At 40.7% G+C, this 17,765-nt stretch overlaps 1 protein-coding gene across 8 annotated transcripts in view; it reads right to left on the reverse strand.

Annotated features, from left to right (window-relative positions):
- The window catches only part of nf1a (neurofibromin 1a), a 385,105-nt gene that overhangs the window by 334,080 nt on the left and 33,260 nt on the right, over positions 1 to 17,765 (reverse strand). The gene's annotated exons all lie outside the window — the stretch shown is intronic.

Raw genomic sequence — 17,765 nt, forward strand, 5'->3', positions numbered from 1 at the left:
GGTCATGGGTTAAAGGTGAAAGGTGAAAAGATTAAGGGGAACATGAGGGGAAGCTTCGTCACTCGGAGGTTGGTGAGAGTGTGGAATGAGCTGCCAGCACAAGTGGTGCATGCTGGCTCGACTTCAACGTTTGAGAAGTTTGGATAGGTACATGGATGGTAGGGGTGTGGAGGGCTATGGTCGAAGGGAGTAGGCAGTTTAAATGATTCAGCACAGGGTAGATGGGCTGAAGGGCCTGTTTCTGTGCTGCACTTTTCTACGACTCTATGAAATGTCACCCTGAACTACACATGAAGAAGTTTTGCCATGTTCTGAGTCAACAGCCAGATTGCTATCAATTGTCACAAGCTGACATTAAAACTCAATTCAACTGTAATGTAGACTTTAGAAAGTGTATGCCTTCCTTAACATTCACGGGGTGCCGCAGTGCAATTTCAAAACTGAGATTCACATTTGTATAATTGAGAAGACCCAAAATAAATGAATGAGAATTGGGAGCCAATTTAGAGATTCAAATTTATTCAATTATATACAAAATTTAGGGACAAGTTATAAAGTGATATAAGAATGAAGTTACACAGTGTTAACACAATAATCTCAATAGACACCACACAGGACAGGAAGACAAACTTGAAGGGATAGCCTTTCATTACATTGACTGGCAATCAATCTTTTTAAATAAGCCTGATCGGCCTTTAAAAAGCCAAAGTTCAAAGTAGGTATATGCTACCATATACTTCCTTGAGATTTATTTTCTTGCAGGCATTTACCGGGAAACAAAGAAATACAATTTTCAAAAAACTATATATAAACAAAGATTGACAAACAACCAATGTGCAAAAGATAACAAATTATGCAAATTAAAAAATAATGAGGGCATGAATTTCAGAGTCCTTGAAAGTGAGTCTGTAGGTTGTGGAATCAGTTCAGAGTTGTGGTGAGTGAAGTTATCCACACCAGTACAGGAGACTGAACAGGGTAGTAACTGTTCCTGAACCCAGTGTCTACTGCTCATCTACACACTAGAGGCCAATTAACCCACTGATCCAAATCTTTGGATATGGCAGAAAAGTAGAATCCCTGGAGGAAATCCATACAGACACAAGGAGGACATGCAAACTTCACAGAGGCAGCACCCGAGATCAGGACTGAGGCCTGGTGTTGTGAAAGGCAGCGGCTCATCTAACTATACCATACTGCTGCTTCAGTTACCAGGCTCCAAATCCTCACTCCTAGCAAGGAGAAACAATTACTAGAGACCTGGTGATGTTTTGATGCTTTAAACAGAAACCATTAAATAGTAGGTGTGAGAATCAATTTATTTAATTTACCAAGTGTAAGAGGCTTAAACTTCCCTTAGAATCACCAAGCATTTATTCAACGGCTCATTATATGAAAAAAGAACTACATTGAATTCCAGTTAATGAGGACACATTGGGACCAGTAGATTTTGACCCAATTAAGTGGCTGCCTCAATTAGCTGAAGTTTCAAGGAAATAGTTAAAAGGTATGAAAAAGCCAAATTACTGTTCAACTGAGTCACATTTAAGTTTTTAAATTTAATACAGAACAAGTTAGAACACTACCAACGCCTCTACGGTATTACAAAACTATATTTGTTCCTAATAGTTATTGATAGAGGAATTCATTTGCCCTGTTCTTCTGATTGACTGTAAATGAACAAAATCAGTGCAGACACCTCGTGCAGAATGGTCTGCCTTCATACAATGCTTTTAATCTCCAACTCTTCATTTTCATTGTATCATTCACGATTTTCAATACCTTCAAATTCTTCAAAATTCCTAACTTGCTGAAGTAGTGAAATCATTTCATTTTCACACCTGACTGTTTCTGGCATCTCCAAGCCTGAATGCTTGAAACCACAGTGAGCAAAACAGTTCAGAATTGTTTTACTGCTTATTTCTCACCAACTATCAGCAACAAAAATCACTACTTTTTGAACACAAACATATGCAGCTGATGCTATTTACAGACTGTCCACTCTAAGTAGATTGTAGTGTCTAATGGCCACACAAGTGCACGTGACTAGAAACTGTTCGGCAACGGTCTCCTGTCCCAATTATGTGGCATAGTGTTCTAAATAAATGAAGGAAATCTCGCCTATTTCCTCAAAGTAGTTTTTGTTCGTTAAGAGCTGTCCTAAATAAATGCTGACCCAATTAACTGATGTCCCAATTAAAAAATAATTCATTGTACTTTGTAAAAGGAAAATGGTAAAAACAATAAGAAAAAACACATTACATTAGATACCAACCAGTTTTGTTTTTTCTTTCACTAACACACAATGAAGGAGAAAACTCAATTTTTTTTTATTAAAACAGACACATTTACAATTCTTCAGCTACTTTCTATCACGGCCAATAGCTGTATGTTAAATCTTGCATGCCTACCTCTCCAGATACACAACCGAGTTTATTTCCCACAATGGATGATGGAGATTAAATTTCCTCCTTGACAATTGGAAATAATCTTTTAATGCAAATGACAATACTGAAAAGCAAATATCAGAACTGTATGTATCAGTGGTATATGTTGAATTACTATGTCACATTCATATATAAATTTTCTATTTCATACAGTAGGTTTAGCTCAGCAAACGCTACTGATTTCTGAACAAAATATAACCTTTTATTGGCTATATAGTTCACAATACATTCACTCAGTGCCACTTTATAAGGGCAGAAGGTACCTAATAAAGTGGACACTGAGTATATGTCCATGGTCTTCTGCTGCTGTGGTCTACCCATTTCAAGATTCAACGTGTTGTGCATTCAGAGATGCTCTTCTGCACACCACTATTGCAAGGTGTGGTTATTTGAGTTACTGTCACCTTCCTGTCAGTTTGAACCAGTCTGGTCATTCTCCTCAGACCTCTCTCATTAACAAGACATTTTCCACCCACAGAACCCGCCTCATTGGAGGTTTTTGTTTCTCGCACCATTCTCTGTAAACTCCAGAGACTGTTGTGCGTGAAAATCCCAAGAGATCAGCAGTTTCTAATATTCAAACCACCCCGTCTGGCACCAACAATCATTTCATGGGCAAAGTCACTTAGACCACATTTCTTCCCCAATCTCGTGTCTGGCTAAACCATTTGACCATGCCTGCTTGCTTGTATGCATTGAGTTGATGTCACATGATTGGCTGATTAAATCTTTGCAAGTATCAGCAAAGTTATGAAGATGTAATTGTTATCAAGCAGCACAGAATCACCAATAAACTGCTCACCAATGTTCAGTACACAACAAAGACAACCAATGTGCAAAAGACAACAAATTGTGCAAATACAAAAAAAAAACAAAGTAATACTAAGTAATAAATACTGAGAGCATGAGTTGTAGAGTCCTTGAAAGTGAATCCATATATTGTGGTATCAGTTCAGCGTTGTGGTGAGTGAAGTTATCCATGCTAGTTCAAGAGCCTGATGGTTGAGGGGTAATAACTGGTGGTGTGGGACCTGAGGCTGCTATTTCCTGATGGCAGGAGCAAGAGGAGAGCATGGCTTAAGCTCCAAAATCGACCAAGATAGCACTCAAAAGTGGCAACTCTTTGCGTGCAGCCCTGAAGGGAATCATCAAATATTCCCTTTTAGGACTACTACAGATGAAATCCACAGTCACAGCCATGGGTACAAGCAACATTGCTTTCTGAAGCTTAAAAAAGTCGCCTCAAAAATGGCGGACTATAAACTCAGGGCATGCATGGTTTTCCTTTAAGAAACAGGAAATGCAGAAAGCGTACTGGACTGCAAGTGAAATTGAAATGTAAAGCTCTAAGAAACCCCCCCCCCCCCCACCACCACCACCCCCTACTGTAGTGCTGACAAATGTACACTGTCTGGAAAATAAAACTAAAGACTTCAGAGTAATTTTGCAAAACGGGGACTGTCATGTACTTTGCTTCATGGAAACATGGCACACCCCCTCCCCCACCATTTTGGACACAGTACTGCAGCCCAAGGGCTTCACCAGCTACCACAAAGTCAGAACAGCTGAGTCTTTGAAGGGTAGAGAAGGCAGAGTGTGGTTCATAATAAACTCACCATGATCGACAGAAGTGGCAGTTCTATGTCAGCCCTGCTCGCCCAACCTGGAACATCTAGCAGTCAAGTGTTATTAACTTCAGCTGCCAAGGGAGTTTCCTGCCATCACCCCGGTAACGGTGTACATTCCACCCCTGGCCAACACTAGCCAGGCACTGAAGGAGCTGAGCACCATGATCAGAAGCCACAAAAACAGTGCACACTAATGCCTTCTCAATCATCGCGGGTGATTTCAACCAGCCCAGCTCCGGCCAACTATAACCAACGTGTCACCGACAGAATCAGGGGAGCCAACACTTACCGTGCCATCCCACACCATCACTCTGGAAGGTACAGTCACCTGGCTGTCTTTCTACTTCCAGTGTACAAGCAGAGATGGGGGATTGCAGCACCAGTGGCGAGGACCACAATGAGAGGCAGAGGAATGCTTACAGGTCTGCTTGAATCTGTGGACTGGGCAACACTCAGGGATATATCTTTGAATCTGAATGAATATGCCACAGTTGTCACTGACTTCACCAAAACTTCTGTGGATGAGGGTGTGTCTTCAAGGACATGTCAGACATACCCAAACCAAAAGCCATAGATGAACCAGGAGATTTGTAGTCTAAGGGCTAGATTTGTGGCATTCAAGACTGATGATCCAGACTATACAAGAAGTCCAGGTACGAGCTACAGAAGGCTATTTTAAGATCGAAAAAAACAATTCCAATTGAAGTTAGATATATACACAACTATATACATATATACATATATATACATACACACACACACGTACGTGTACGTGTCTCTCTCTATATTATCTATATAAAAATTTGTGTATATGTATATATATATGCATATACACATACATTATACACACACATACACAAATATGTGTAGTACACAGAACCAGCTGCTGGAAGCAGGCCCCCATCCTGACTGGCTAACTCAAGGAAGGACAGTACTCATAATGAAGGATCCTCACAAAGGAGCAACACCATCCTATAACCTGCCTGTCAACAACATGGAAGCTCCAATCAGGCATCGTAACCACGAGGCTGAAGGAACATGTGTGTAAGTCCCTGAGCCCTGCTCAGAGGGGGATTGGTAATGGAACCCCAGGGGCCAAGCACCAACTACTGGTAGACAAAGCAGTCATTCAAGACCAACCAACCTAAGCGAAACCTGGATCGACTACCAGAAAGCATATGACTCAATGCACCACACAGATTCTGGAATGCCTCTTTATGTACAAGGTCGGTTGCATACCAAGGACTTTCATCAAGAACTCAGTGGGCCATTGGAAGACAATGCAAGAAGTTAACTCAAAGCCATTAGTGCAAGTGACCATCAGATGTGGAATATACCAGGGTGTTGCACTATCCACTGCATAGGCTTGAACCCCATTAGCCAGATAATCTCAAAGAGTGGATATGGGTACAGGTTCGAGAGTGGAGTGACCACCAGCCACCTGCTATACATGGGTGACACCAAGCTGTGTGGTAGCTTCTACTTTGAAAAAGGCATACTCCACAACTTCATTCCAAAGAAACAACTTTATCTCAAATGCCAAAACCAGTATGTATATACTTCTAATAATGCTCACCTTATAACAAGCGGAATGCCAGAAATGAAAGAGACACGACTCACTAATCCACCTGACAAGAGTGTACAGTAGAGACATTGGGATATCATTTGGACTGGAAAAGTGCAGCTGCATGGTAGTGAAAAGAGGCAAACTTATCAAGCCTGAAGTAGTCGAGTTACCTGAAGGCCAGATATCAAATGTATAGGACAGCTACAAATACCTGCAGACCCTGTAGGCACATGGAAGCTACAATGAGGACACTAGGAAGGCTACAACATCCAAGTACCTCCAAAGAGTAAGACAGGTCCTAAAAAAGCCAACTGAATGGGAAGAACAAGATGAGAGCCATTAACACATTCACCCTACCAGTCATCAGAAACCCAGCCACAATAGTGGGCTGGCCAGGGAACAAAGTTGGAAGCCGCTGACATTAAGACCAGGAAACTAACTAACAATACATGGAGGATTCCACCCAAAGTCCAATCGTCGAGTGACTGTACACCCGCCAGTATAAAGGAGCACAGGAACTTGGCCACAGTCCTGGAAAGAATGCGAAACATCCATGAGTATGTCAGGAAGATGGCCTCCAAGGATGACCTGCTTGTAGAGTACCTCAGACTGCTTGCAGAGGACATGGAAATGGAATTGGGTGCAGCAGAGCCAGAAGATGAGAAGCCAAGGCAGGACAGGACAAGCAACTGCACGGGATGTGTGTTCACCAGGTATCAGAGGTGGCTGATGTAAGAAAGTCCTACCAGTGGCTGGAAATGACAGGGCTGAGGGACAGTACAGGGGCGCTGCTCATGGCTGCAGAAGAACAGACGCTGAGCACAAAAACAATAGAAGCAGGGATCTATCACACCAGGCGAGACCCCAGATGCAGACTGTGCGAGGAATTCACTGAAACCACCCAGAACACAGTAGCAGGATGCAAGATGTAGGCAGGGACAATGTACATTGAACGGCACAACCAAGTTGCAGGAATTGTTACAGAAACATCTGTGCTGAGTACAGATTGGACACTCCCAAATCCAAATGGGAAACACCATAGAAGGTAGTGGAGAATGGCAGAGCGAAGATCCAGTGGGATTTCCAAATACATACTGGTAAGCAGGTATTGGCCAACCAACCAGACACAGTAATAGTGGAAAAGGAAAAGAAAGCAATAGTAATAGACATGGCAATCCTGAATGACAGCAACATCAGGAAGAAAGAATGAGAAGCTAGAGAAATACCAGGGCTCGAAGAGCGGATGAAGAGGATGTGGAAGGTTAGAGCCAGAGTAATCCTGGTGGTGACAGTAGCATTTGGAGCTGTGACACCTGGATTGGGAGAGTGGCTCCAACAAATCCTGGGAACAACACCTGAGATCTTGGTCCAGAAGAGCGCACTACTAGGAACAGCAAGGATACTGCGCCAAACCCTCAGGCTCCCAGGCCTCTGGTAGAGGACCCAAAACTGAGGGGAAAATACACATACATACTACCCATAAGGGGTAAGATTATATATCTTATGGCAAGTTGTGTTTTTTTTAAATTTTGTATTGTGCTGTATGGCTGCCGGAAAGCAGTGAATTTCAGAACATACGGTATGCCAGTGATATTAAACCAAATTCTGATTCTGGCCTTGATGGTAGAAGTCCTTGTTGATAGATGCTGCTTTCCTGTGACAGCACTCCTTGTAAATGTGCTCAATGGTGGAAAAGACCTTACCTGTGATGGACTGGGCTGCGTCCACTACTTTATATGTAGGTCTTTCAGTTCAAGGGAATTGGTGTTTCCATACCAGGCCATGATGCAACCAGTCAGCATTACTCTCCACCACGTATCTATAGTAGTTTGTCAAAGTCTTAGATGACTTCTAAGAAAGTAGAGGCGCTGCTGTGTCTTCTTTGTAATGGCACATAACGTGCTAGACGCAGGACAGATTCTCTGAAATGGATTTGAAGTTGCTGACCCTCTCCACCTCTGATTCCCTGACGAGGACTGGCTCATTTCAGTTTCTTCTTCCTGGAGTCAATAATCAGCTCTTTGGCTTTGGTTATTGGTCGCTGCAGAGCTTGCAACACATCCACATCTCCCCAAATAATACCAAATGCAGTTTTAGATTACTTCAAAGCTCAGATAAAAGTCAGACTGGAAAGACAATATTCAACTCAAATGTTCCAGAAAATTACTATCTCTAACAGGATCGCAATCAATCATATGCAAAGCGTTCTGAAGTAAACCATTTACCACCTGACTTTCCAAAGTCCTTCTACCATCTACAAGGCAGAAGTCAGGAGTTTGAAAGAATAGTCTCCTTACCCTGGACGAATGCAGCTCCAAAAACCCTTAAACCCCTCTTGACGTTACTGGATAAAACAGAATAAGCTACAAACTGTGCTTAAAAGAGCTCAAGATGTGGAAACAAGAAAACAAAAATGAAAAGTACTCCCATAATCATCACTGTTGCCTTTTAGTAAGAAGTGCAAATCTAAAACTGAAGAGCAATTAGCAATCTAAAATCTATCAACTACAAAATGACACAATGGACCAGGAACTACTTTGTTGTTTAATCAAGTGTTTCAGTAAGATATTTTTAATAATACTCCAATATCTCAGAATTGGGATATAAAATGCACTGCCATGATCTTATTTACAATCTGCACAGTTAAAAGCAGAGTACTGAAGTGAATCAAATGCAGCTTTGACCTCCAAATACAATTCACTCTTTTCTCTGCCGTGACTCTGCTCATTTTCCAGACCTGATTTCAACAAGCTTTTCAGAAGGGTACAGGAGAGTCACACACACACACAGCATACAACTTGTTAAAACTGATGTAAAAAATCCTGCTCACAAAACAGTGGACACATTGTTTTGCTTGCATACAGTGAATTCCTTAAAGGTCATAGTCCAACCATTTCCCTTATGCAAAAAGCCAGAACCAACTGCAAAGGATCGGACCATGGAAGACCATCAACAGAATCTGATTGGCTGAATTACAGTTTGAAAATAATGCAGAAATACTCTTTGAATTAACCCTTCCATGGCAAGAGTGGTGCCTGTGTGTCAAAATATCAAGAACCAGCTATTTTTGCTAAGAGAAAATAGTATTCTCCTTCTTAACTTGTACACTTTAAAAGTCTGTCTGGTATGCAGGGGCCATGGCACAGGATCGGAAAAAGTTGCAGAAGGTTGCAAACTCAGCCAGCTCTATCATGCCCTTCCCAATATTGAAGACATCTTCAAAAGGCGATATCCATCATTAAAGAACCCCATCGCTCAGGACATGCCTTGTTCTCAATTGCTACCATCATAGAGAGGGTACAGGAGCTTGAAGACACAAACTCAATGCTTTAGGAACACCTTCCCTTCCATCATTGGATTTCTGAACGGACAATGAATCAGCCCATCACTTCCTCACTAGTTTTGCTCTCTATTTGCACTGTTTATTTAATTTAATTTTTTGTAAGTATTTTTAGTATAATTTAGGTAATTTTTTTGTATTGGACTGTCCTGCAAAACAACAAATTTCACAACATATGTGACGTCAGTGACAGTAAACCTGATTCTGATTCCTTTCACTCAATTTGAAATTGCGTATAAGAGCAAAGAGGTCCTTCTGCAGCTGTACAGGGCCCTGGTGAGACCAGACCTGGAGTACTGTGTGCAGTTTTGGTCTCCAAATTTGAGGAAGGACATTCTTGCTATTGAGGGAGTGCAGCGTAGATTCACAAGGTTAATTCCCGGGATGGCGGGACTGTCATATGTCGAAAGACTGGAGCAACTGGGCTTGTATACTCTGGAATTTAGAAGGCTGAGAGGGGATCTTATTGAAACATATAAGATTATTAAGGGATTGGACATGCTGCAGGCAGGAAGCATGTTCCCGCTGATGGGTGAGTCCAGAACCAGATTAGGGGTAGACCATTTAGAACGGAGTTGAGGAAAAACTTTTTCACCCAGAGAATGGTGGATATGTGGAATGCTCTGCCCCAGAAGGCTGTGGAGGCCGAGTCTATGGATGCTTTCAAGAAAGAGATGGATAGAGCTCTTAAAGATAGCGGAATCAAAGGTTATGGGGATAAGGCAGGAACTGGATACTGATAGTGGATGATCAGTCATGATCACAGTGAATGGCGGTGCTGGCTCAAAGGGCCGAATGGCCTACTCCTGCACCTATTGTCTATTTTCTTAAAACATCACTGTTTCACCTACAAGCCTGAGAAAAGCAAATGTCATTTCCTTCAATCAAACATTACAAATAGCAAGCTGGTAGGATGAAGCACATTTAACTTAAGTATGTATATAAGGTGATGCATTTGAAGAGCTTACTTCCCATTTTATCTCTGCCCTTACAAGAAAGAATGCAACCCATGTTAATACATATTAAAATAAAATCAGAATTTGCAAGTCAATTCCTCCAAATCTGTCACAGCTCCCCAACAAGTACCTCAGCATAAAGATTAGGAAGGTTACAAATTTACTTCTGATTCATGCAGAGTCATCTGAATCCATGTTAAAGGAAAGTTGAAAGCGTATAAGCCATCAAATCTATCAAACGGTGGATTTTTTTTTGAAACGCTGGGAATGGGATCAAGGAGGAAACTGGATGAAAACCAAGCCAGTTAGAGGCCATGTAGACACTCAAACCTGCTCTGTCTAATTTGATCACGGCATATCTGCACCTCAGTTCTGTTAGCACATTAAGAAAATTGAATCAATAACAAAATCAATTTGCAATTTATCATGGCCTTGAGAACATTAAATGTTACTACTGCCACTGCCTTCCACCCACCCCTCCTGTACATCCAGTCATCTGAAACTATAAGGTGGGATTTTCAAGAGGAAAGATTCTCATTTTGCAATACTAAATATCTAGCCAACAATTCAGCAGACAAATGCATCAAGCCACCAATTAACTTTAAGAATGTGATTATCTTGAGGAAATGTGTCAAGAATTCATTTTAACTCTCTGATTCTAAGCTCATATGTTGCAATGGGCAACTCTTAAAGATCCTTGCCTGTACTGTAACTGTACCCTCATTCCTTACTTCCAATGCATCAACATAAAAATATTTCACAAGATATCATAAAGGTCAGTGGTTCCCAAAGTGGGCGGTGGGAGTTTCTAAGTGGGTGGGGGGGGGCACTCAGTATCAAGAGGGCAGCTGAGGGATTAAAGGCTTAATTTCAGAACTGAATTACTTATTATAAACATTCGATCCTCAGTACTTCATAATTGAATACAATGATCACATACATAATCACCTCATCTCTTCCTAAACCACTGTTCTCTTAGACCCAGCTCGAAGAGCGTTAGATTAGATTCAACTTTATTGTCATTGTGCCAATTACAAATACAAAGCCAATGAAATGCAGTTAGCATCTGACCAGAAATACAAAGAATACTGTTATTTCCAAAATAACTGTGAATAAAAAGCGCTACAGCACACAAATATAAAAGTACTGAGACAGTACAACATGGATGCAATACTGCTTAGGGCTGTGATGTGAGGTTCAGCAGGGTCACAGCCTCAGGGAAGAAGCAATGTGACACTTTTGTATTGGGCATATCATGAGAAATCTGGACTGCGAAATTGTGATATTTCTAGGCCCGCCTGTGTATTATTGCCATCACTACTACAGTTCTCATACTCCAATCACACAATGACGCAATTCCTCTGAATTAGGGTATGACTTTCAATGGGGTAAAGTTCAGATTTGGCCCTTTTGAATGGTCTTGGCCACATTTCTCTAGCCCACGGCCAATGTTCTCTAAGGTGTGCGCATTTGTGCATGCACACATCTTTTGCTACTAGCACGCAAAGAAATTTAAACTGCGTACAAAAGGTTGTCACCCTCCACCTCATCTGCATGTTAAGCATATTTCACAATCACACACAATCAAATTTCCTCTTCCGGTTTCTGATGCAGACGGTGTTGACAACTTGGGAGCTTGTGATAATTGTCTGCAGATTTCAGAACTGACTTACTTATACTGTTTCTATTGAAGAAATTACTGATTCACTATACCCTTTGCTTCTTTGGAATTCGATATAAAGTGCAAAACAACTGCTAGTTCATTTAAAGCAGAATGACTTAATGAAACAGTAGAAACTACTACACTAAAAGCTCATGAGGTCAGGAACGTGCAGTTAAGAGAAATATTTATATACAATGCAGAAACTGGTATGTATTGTCACAATGTAAAAGTTGCTAGAGAATTTTCAAGTGGGAAGAAGTGGAGTGATATTTGGAAACTTGACTTTTTCAAGTGTCATTTAGCAAGCAAATCACCTATGGACAGTGTGCAAAAATTCTGGCTAGAAAATCCTTCATTACCCTCTAAAAGCCTGCTACATATGATTTGTGAGAGTGCAGATGAATGAGAGCGAAAACGATCAAATCCAGAGGAGATCAAAGTTCTTATTGACAGTGTTTTGCTAGTTGTTAAAATGAATACCTCTATATATAAAATTCAGTATGCACATGTTGTTGTCAATAGGCAAAAAATTCCACAGCACAAGATTTTTGTGCACACTGGTCATTACAAATTAAAGGGAACATTGCCCATGGCCCAAATGAGTTATCACTGCCCGACTTTATATACTATCAAGCAAAGTCAGATTTTGCCTGAGATATGATGATGTCATAACTTTCCACTTTATTGATTGCAGCACTTGAGGCTGGATTTAAACAATGGGTGATTGATAGTGGTCATTAATCCACAACTAAAATGGCAGAAGCAGACCAAATGAAAAAGTACAGTGTGGTGTACCTGAAATATGGATTTATACCAGCACCAAACAACCAACACCAGCCAGTGTGTCTGTTGTGTGAAAAAGCTTTTTTCAAATGAGGCAATGAAACCGTCAAGGCTCTGAACAGTTTGAGAGAATACACTCTGATAAAGCAAACAAGAATTAGGCTTATTTTCAGTCACTTGGTGAAAAATTTCTGAAATGGAAGTCCTTCAGAACATGTTTACTAGCACTTCACAACAAAGCATTATCTTAAGAGGAAAGGCTGTTTGCATGCTTCATACAACATTCCATTGCTCATTGCTAAATCTGAAAACCCCCATACAATTGGAGAAGAACTGATTCTGCCAGCAGTATAGGAGGTTCTGAGTATAGTTCTGCATAGGTCACCTGACCAAATAATTAAAGTTTCTCCACCTAGCAACAACTGTTCAAAGATGAATAGATGAAATGTCTGGGAATGTGGAAGACACATTGTGCAACACACTTAGGACAACAAAATTTGCTCTGCAGTTGGATGAGTCAACTTTGCCAGGCAACAAATCTTTGCTTCTTGGTTATGTTCACTTCATAAAAGATGAAAGCAAAGTTCAAAAGTTGTTAGTTGCAAGGGTATTGGAAACAGATATGAAGGGAGTCAATATTTTGGGTTGTTGAGCCAGTTTTCATAGAGAAAGACATCCTGCTCACCAACATTTCTGCTTGTGCAACAATGGGGCACCATCATTGTTAGGGCGTCACAGTGGGGTTATTACTTTTTTGTTAGGTACCCAACACATTTATCATTTATTGTGTAATTCACAGATGTAGGTTTTCACAAATAAAACTGTGCGAGGCATTTTGTTTCAAAAAAACATAACACATTTTATTGAACTCAAAACCTGAACATAAAGCACGCTAGAACCCTTCATGTAATTACGTCATCACATCTGACCATCCTCTAAGTGAAACCCCAAATCAATGTCAGTCATAGTGAATTATGCACGTTTCCACCAATCATATGACCCTACACAGACAACATCTTGTTGCAAAAAAAGCTAAATGATCAGCTGCACAAATTATTAAATTCTGTTACAAGAGCAGTAAAAAAAATCAAGTCCCATGTTCTCAATTCTTGACTATTTCAAGAGCTTCGTATTGAGAATGATGAACAGCTTGAACACCTGCTGTTGCACACAGCAGTCAGACAGCTCTCAAAAGGGAATTGCTTGAAATGCTTTTATGTGTTTTTGAAACTGTATGAAACCTTGAAATTTTTTGAAACCTCAAATGTTTTGTTCAGTAATCAGCTTAAGAATATTAGGCATGACATTGCTTATTTGTCGGAATTATTTGCAAAGTTTAATGAAACCAATCTTCAATTGCAAGGAAATAATGTGAACCTTATTAAAGTCAAATCAGTCATCTCCACATTTCTGTCCAAGTTAACCCTATTTAAATGCAACATTGGCCATCACAAGAATTCCCAAGCCTCTCAGAGTTGGAAGAAAAAGAATACCAGATAATGATCTTCAAGTATACTGTGCCCACCTTGGTGAGTTGCATGAAGATATGTCAGAAATATTTCAAGATCTTCTCATGATCCAAATTCCAAATTGGGTAATAAATCCACTCCTGAATACTTGTAATGATGAATTAACAGGAAGAATGGAGGAAGAACTGATCTCACTACAAAATGACTGAGCTGAAGCCAAGGTCCAAGAACATATCAAAAAATTTGGTTGCAGAAAGAAATCTCTGAATGCTATCCAGCACTGCGGAAAAAGGTCAAGATGTTCTGTAATGTCTTTCCAACATTATATTTAGTGGACCATGGTTTCAGTGGAGTTGCCCAACTTCCTTCAAAGCAACGAAACACACTGCAAATTACTGAACGTGGGGATCTGAGACTCCTTCAAAGTGACATTCCACCTGATGTTTAAAAGCTGATATCACTGCACCAAGCTCAATCATCTCATTGAAAGGTGAAAAGGCAATGAAGTAGTGAATAGTAGGACTACTAACGTATGCTCTAAAATTTTCAAAGAAAATTGTTTTTACTGTAATTAAATAAAGAAACAAATTTATTTGTAGCTTTAAATAGACATGAATAATTTTTGAAATTATTTGTCACTGCTTTGAATTTTCAGTTCCTATTTTCTTTCACTGTGCATTGTGAAGCAAAATTCTTTATAGACTTTGTATAATGGCCGGAAAGGGATGTGGTCTGGGAGCCAAGGGGGCAGTACCCAAAAAAGTTTGGGAACCACTAGCATAGGTTATGGCAGTATGTTGATCAGATAGAATTAAGAAACAATGTTTTATAACATAGTTATTCTAGCTCTATTGCAGGGGTTCCCAACCTTTGTTATGTCATGGACCAATGCCATTAAGCAAGGGGTCCCGCAAGAGCTACATTCAAACAAACGGTATTTTCAGAATTGATACAGAACAGCAGCTATCTGTGTATCACACCTCCCTCTGAACCACTTTTCCTTCACTTTTTCCTATGGTCTACTCTTCTCTTCTATCAAATTCCTTCTTTAGCCTTTCTACCTATCTCCCAGCTTCTTACTTCATTCCCCTCCCCACTCACCTGGCTTCTCCCATCACCTTATAGCTTGTATTCCTTCCCCTTCCCCACTTTCTCATTCTGGCTTCTTGCCCCTTCCTTTGCAGTCATTGACTCTGTATTCCTTTCAATAGATGTTTCCTGACCTGCTGAGTTCTTCCAGCATTTTGCATGTATTTTGCATATAGCTTAACAAGCTTGTCAGTGATTTCGTCAAGACCAACCGGCCACCATGATGAGTAAATTTGCCTTTTCAGTCAAGAAAAATTCTAAAGCTAATTTAACTCAATTCACAAAGTGCCTCAAATTGAAAATTAACAAAAATGCAGATGATGGATATATGAAATAATACAAGAAATACTCAAGTCAGGCAGCATCTATGGAGTGAATTGGAAGGCACACACTCATCGATTCAGAAACAGCTTCATCTCCTCTACCATCTGATTTCTGAACCCATGAAGACGACCTCATGACTTTTTTGTTTCTATTTCTGCACACTTATTTAAACAGTGTGCTGCTGATTGTGGTGTGTCAAAGCATTTGGAAGACACATCACAATCAACAGGGCATTGATAATGTCTCCTCACATGGTGACAAAACGTTTGCAAGTGAAATGCCAAGATTGGAAAACAACTCAACCCAACCATCAAGCAATCGAGCTACACATCTTCTGAATTATTTCTAGGCAAAGATGTATTTAGTGGTAGGGTCCCATTGAAGATGGTGAAATTTACAGAGAATGATGTCTTGCATGTAGAGAATCAAGGGTTGGTAGGCGAGGTCAAGAGTAACTCTATCCCTGTTACGGCAGCAGGAAGATGGGGTGAGCATGGATGTCTGGGAAATGGACATGTGGGTGAAGGCAGCATCAATAACAGACACCTCTGGTGCCCTGGGAAGGAAAGCCACATCCTGGAAACAAAGGGATTGAGAAAAGTGAACAGCATTTTTACAGGTAGAAATCGATAAGTTTATGAAATATGTCAGTAGACAGTTTGTCTCCAGAGGTGGAGACAGAGATCAAGAAAGGGGAAAGGGGTGTCAGAAATGGACAAAGTGAATTCAAGAACAGGGTGGAACTTGGAAGAAAGGTTGGCGAGCTCAGCTCAGGTCCATAAAGCACCAATATAGTCATCAATGTAGCACAGAAAGAGTCGGAAGCATTACCAGGGAAGACTTGGAACATGGACTGTGCCACATAGCCAATGAAAAGGCAGGCATAGCTGAAGCCCACGCAGGTGCCCATGGCTACCCCTTGAGTTTGGAGAAAGTGGAAGGAGCAATTGTTGAAGGTGAGGACCAGAATCTGTAGAATCTCTTGTGTTTCTGATAAGGAACAGTCAGCATGGTTTCTGGTGGAAAATCATGTCTCACAAATATGATTGAATTTTTTTTGAAGAGGTTATGAAAAAGATTGACAAGCATAGGACAGCAATTGTTGTCGGCACAGACTTTGGCAAGGCCTTTGAAGAGGTCCTGTATGCCTGGTAGGCTAGATCACAGGACCCAGGGTGAGCTAGCCAGTTGGATACAAAATACAAACGTTTGTAGATTTGATGGAAGGAGAGAGAGGGTGGGAGTGGAGAGTTGGAGCTTGGAAGTCTGTGGCCAGTGGTGTGTCACAAGGACTGGTCCAAAAAATAATTCATGAGGATATTACTGGGACTGAAAGGCTTGAGTTACGAAGAGAGGTTGTCATCTTGTCATCTACATTAATGATTTTGATAGTAATATTGTATCCATGGTAAGTTTGCAGATGACAGCAAAGTGGTGATGGAGTGGACAATGAAGGTTACTTACAGTTACAAAAGTATCTGGATTAACTGAGGAAGTGGAAAGGACTTACACAGTAAATACTAGGGCCCTGAAGATTGTTGCAGAGAAGAAAGACACTTCTCTGAAAGTGGAGACACAGGTAGAAGGAGTGGTGAAGAAGACATCTGGCACATTTGCCTACATTGGTCAGAGCACTGAGTATAGGAATTGGGGTATCTTGTTGAAACTGTACAAATTATTGTGAGAGACATGGAGCGGCTATAGAAAAAATGTCATTAAGTTAAAAGGGATGAAAAAAGATTCATTGGGATATTGCTGGGATTGAAGGGCTTGAGTTACAAGGAGAGGTAGGCATGAGCCTGAGAGGTGACCTTATAGGTGGTATATAAAATTATGAGGGGCATAGATAAGGTGGGCAGTCACAGTCTTTTTCTCAGGGTTAGGGAGTCTAAAATTAGAGGACATGGATATAAGGAGAGAGGAGAAAAATTTAAGAGCGATCCAAAGGGCAACATTTTCACAGAAGGTGGTGAACATGTGGAACAAGATGCAAGAGCAAACTGTAGCAAATGGAATCTGTAAAAGACATTTGGACAGGATTGAAAAGGTTTAGAGCAGGGGTCTCCAACCTCTTTTATGCCATGCACACCTGCTCTAAAACTTTTCAATCCGTGGACCCCAGATTGGGAACCTCCGGTTTAGAGAGATAGAAGCCAATTAGGACTAGCTCAGGTAGGCAGCTTGGTTGGCAGGGACAGATTGTGCTGAACAGCTAATTTCTATGCTGTGTAATTCTGTGACTATGGAAATTAGATACTGAGCCATGTAAAACATACTAGGGCAGATGACTGAAAGCTTGATCAAAGAGGTAGATTTTCAGGAACATCTTAAAGTAGGAATGAGAGTAAAAAAAAAAAGGCAGATTTATAAGGGAATTCTACATTCAGTCCAGCAAGTGAGTAAACAAAGATGGTCAAAAGCCAGAACTATATAAAGATTCAAAAGATACAAGGATAGTAGCCTTGATGAGATGACACACATAGGGTGGAACATAGACTT

Source organism: Mobula hypostoma, chromosome 23 (genome assembly GCF_963921235.1).
Source record: "Mobula hypostoma chromosome 23, sMobHyp1.1, whole genome shotgun sequence".
In the NCBI taxonomy this organism is placed as follows: Eukaryota; Metazoa; Chordata; class Chondrichthyes; order Myliobatiformes; family Myliobatidae; genus Mobula; species Mobula hypostoma.